At 46.7% G+C, this 4293-nt stretch overlaps 1 non-coding gene across 1 annotated transcript; it reads left to right on the top strand.

Moving 5' to 3' along the window:
• The first annotated feature begins 569 nt into the window (after positions 1-569).
• Trnat-ugu (transfer RNA threonine (anticodon UGU)) lies at positions 570-644 on the top strand. Its single transcript has one exon. It is a non-coding gene; the product is annotated as a tRNA-Thr (tRNA).
• Positions 645-4293: the final 3649 nt, after the last annotated feature.

Here is a 4293-nt window from a genome sequence, read left to right as displayed (position 1 = left end):
AGAAATAATTAATGCTATACTACCTGTAAATAATCACAAAGAATCAGTGACTAAAAGATTCTCACTTTTTACTTAACAATCAGTAATTTTGATGTGATATTGAAATACTAGAAGCAATGCTAACGACATCAAAATATTTGGGTCTGTTTTTATTTTGTATCCTGTAAACAAGAAGATGAAACTATACTATACTGTAGAAGATGTATTGTATAGGCAACTAGTGACTTCAGATAAATTCAGAATCGTCATTTAAGTTGCAATTGAAAGTGAAATAAATGACGTTTGTCAGAGCACAAAAAAGGTGCTTGTAACACAGCAAAAGGAACAGCTAACTAAAAGAGACTAGTTATGAAAAGGTGTGCTTATGGACATGGATAACATGCAGGCACAGAAATGAAAACTGAGGTGGAGGTGCATCAGGCAATGTACCACTAATCTGTTTTCTGTTTTCAGGAGAAAGAAATCATTGAGAAACTGATTACAAAAAGAGTATATATATATATATATATATATATATATATATATATATATATATATATATATATATATATGGGCTGTGTGATGTCAAAGCCCTCGGTGGTTCAGATGGATAGAGCGTCTGCCATGTAAGCAGGAGATCCCGGGTTCGAGTCCCGGTCGGGGCACACATTTTCACCTGTCCCCGTTGATATATATCAACGACCGTCAGCAGCTGAAGGTATTAATATAATTCTAATGACGTAGGAAGTCTTGAGCAACTCAAGCTGTATGCGGAAAGGCATTATCTTGATTATTGGTTGATTCGGGGGATGAAACCAAACAGTGAGATCATCGGTCATTGAAAAATGTCCCTACACCTTGTAGGAAAGGTCCCACAAGAGGCTGAAAAATGTCATCAAAAATAGCTCTGGCCCGACTAAGGTTTCAAGTACCACATTTATTAGATGGGACTGTTTATCATAGGCTATCGTCCTCCCAGATAATTACGCAGGCTGTGCGAGCGGAGTGGCACGTGACAGCATGGGTGGAACTGTACCGTACACCAGTACGGTGTAATAATCCGTCCCCAGAACACGTCGGGATTCAGCACTAGACACCATGTTTTCGACAATCTGTGGCCGTCGATGTCATTCTGGCTTGGCAACAGTATAGATGGAATCGCCGATGTATCAGCGTTAACGGTAGTACACTGGCAAGGGTGCCTAGATTGCAAATTTGCATCCACAAGGAAGCTGGAAATGATTTGTGAAACAACTGACACCCATAAATCTGTCACTGTAGGTTTCCTGACTGCTTGCTCACGGTCCTTCGATCCTCCCGCCACGTCGTCTTCCTGGTCGCTCCAGATCTGGTAGGTCGCACGTTGGTGCTATCTCGTGTCCATTGTTCCCAACAACATCTGATGAAACACTCCGAACTATCGACTTGGCGAACCACATGGTGTGTCAACTGGCCTGCGCTTTTCATCGCTATCACCAGGCCCCTTTCAAACTGGCTTAACTGTGAGAAATGCCGTCTAACACCTCTAACCTGGTATTCTACGCCTGTTAACATCCTGCTAGAGTCGGGATGTCATCGGCACGTGGCGTTTAAATAGGGCCGCATTGGTACCAGATTTCGATCATTTACACATCGGATTCCACTGTACTTATTCGCAAAGTTTTGCGTTCGTACTTTTCCACCCCCGTGTGTGCTGTTTTCAATGTTCCTGAGTGTATAAGCGAAAAACTGAAAAAAGTGCAAACATTTTCGGTTTTTTTCGCCATTTTCGTTGTGAAGCCGACCTCCTACAAAGCTGTAAACACGATATTCCGATTCGGCAACCCAAAAAACTTAGGGAACCACTAAGAAAAAGCTTCCGTAATTTTGTTCTAGGAAAACCACCACTTGGTTGGGCTATTACACTCCTGGAAATGGAAAAAAGAACACATTGACACCGGTGTGTCAGACCCACCATACTTGCTCCGGACACTGCGAGAGGGCTGTACAAGCAATGATCACCCGCACGGCACAGCGGACACACCAGGAACCGCGGTGTTGGCCGTCGAATGGCGCTAGCTGCGCAGCATTTGTGCACCGCCGCCGTCAGTGTCAGCCAGTTTGCCGTGGCATACGGAGCTCCATCGCAGTCTTTAACACTGGTAGCATGCCGCGACAGCATGGACGTGAACCGTATGTGCAGTTGACGGACTTTGAGCGAGGGCGTATAGTGGGCATGCGGGAGGCCGGGTGGACGTACCGCCGAATTGCTCAACACGTGGGGCGTGAGGTCTCCACAGTACATCGATGTTGTCGCCAGTGGTCGGCGGAAGGTGCACGTGCCCGTCGACCTGGGACCGGACCGCAGCGACGCACGGATGCACGCCAAGAACTTTGGATCCTACGCAGTGCCGTAGGGGACCGCAGCGCCACTTCCCAGCAAATTAGGGACACTGTTGCTCCTGGGGTATCGCGAGGACCATTCGCCATTCGCAACCGTCTCCATGAAGCTGGGCTACGGTCCCGCACACCGTTAGGCCGTCTTCCGCTCACGCCCCAACATCGTGCAGCCCGCCTCCAGTGGTGTCGCGACAGGCGTGAATGGAGGGACGAATGGAGACGTGTCGTCTTCAGCGATGAGAGTCGCTTCTGCCTTGGTGCCAATGATGGTCGTATGCGTGTTTGGCGCCGTGCAGGTGAGCGCCACAATCAGGACTGCATACGACCGAGGCACACAGCGCCAACACACGGCATCATGGTGTGGGAAGCGATCTCCTACACTGGCCGTACATCTCTGGTGATCGTCGAGGGGACACTGAATAGTGCACGGTACATCCAAACCGTCATCGAACCCATCATTCTACCATTCCTAGACCGGCAAGGGAACGTGCTTTTCCAACAGGACAATGCACGTCCGCATGTATCCCGTGCCACCCAACGTGCTCTAGAAGGTGTAAGTCAACTACCCTGGCCAGCAAGATCTCCGGATCTGTCCCCCATTGAGCATGTTTGGGACTGGATGAAGCGTCGTCTCACGCGGTCTGCACGTCCAGCACGAACGCTGGTCCAACTCAGGCGCCAGGTGGAAATGGCGTGGCAAACCGTTCCACAGGACTACATCCAGCATCTCTACGATGGTCTCCATGGGAGAATAACAGCCTGTATTGCTGCGAAAGGTGGATATACACTGTACTAGTGCCGACTTTGTGCATGCTCTGTTGCCTGTGTCTATGTGCCTGTGGTTCTGTCAGTGTGATCATGTGATGTATCTGACCCCAGGAACGTGTCAATAAAGTTTCCCCTTCCTGGGACAATGAATTCACGGGGTTCTTATTTCAATTTCCAGGAGTGTATTAACCACCAATAGATGAAAAATAGCTCACCTATGCGAACAATTCGCACTCTGTCATGAGCAGTAGGTAATAAAGTAGTGAAGAAATAAGGAAATACAAATATTATAAAACAACGTGGACCACTGCCAGGGACATCAACCGAGTTAAACTGTACTGAAGCAAATGACACAGCATTGTTTAGCTGTAATATTTTCTAGGTTGTCCTTAGTATAGTTACTATTCTGCTGTTTGAGGTTTTGAAATTCATCGCAAGCTTTAATGGACTCTGAGATAACCTTTCCCTCGTGGCCACAAATGGTTAGTGAACTGTCACTAAACTCAGCTACAAACAAACTTGAAGAGCAATGCACGCAAATTTGGTCCACATCACTAAAGCCACGTGTTCACTGATTGTTGCCACTAATTCGGTATTGTCTGCGACTGCGCTGAGCTTCTCTATCTTGCTGTGGTCGAAGTTCTCTTCGTTCGTAGCTTCTCCCCGGCATTTATTCTTCTTCGGTCTGTGACACTTCCCAATATTGTGGAAAGCACTCTCTATCTGCCTTCTGTGCCTCAAGGCATCGTGGAAACCTGAAATACAGAAGACAAAAGTTGGGAGACGTTTGCTTGTGATGCAGATTAATGATACTGAGGTTGGGAGATGTCCACCGTAACGTTACAGACACTGTAAATAACGTACCTGTGACGATGAACGTTGAAGTTCTTTAGCTTATTTCCGCAATACGCAATCCATGCTTGAAGAATGCAAAGAACTACAACCGCTGTTGTGCATGGTGGTAACATTTGACTGCTAATAGATGGCAGCTTCTAAATTCCATACATAGACGTGTATTACCGAAATCAGGAGACAGACTGCGCTTGCGTAAAGAATCCAAACAACCGTAACGGCTAATATGCATCTCAGTTAAACAGATAGTCAATAGATGGCACCACCTAACCGTTTTCATAAAAAACGTTTTGAAAATTAAGTATTTTATGGCAG

This window comes from Schistocerca gregaria, chromosome 6, assembly GCF_023897955.1.
Source record: "Schistocerca gregaria isolate iqSchGreg1 chromosome 6, iqSchGreg1.2, whole genome shotgun sequence".
In the NCBI taxonomy this organism is placed as follows: Eukaryota; Metazoa; Arthropoda; class Insecta; order Orthoptera; family Acrididae; genus Schistocerca; species Schistocerca gregaria.
Note: the sequence above shows the minus strand (reverse complement) of the source record. Positions and strands in the feature narration are given on the sequence as shown.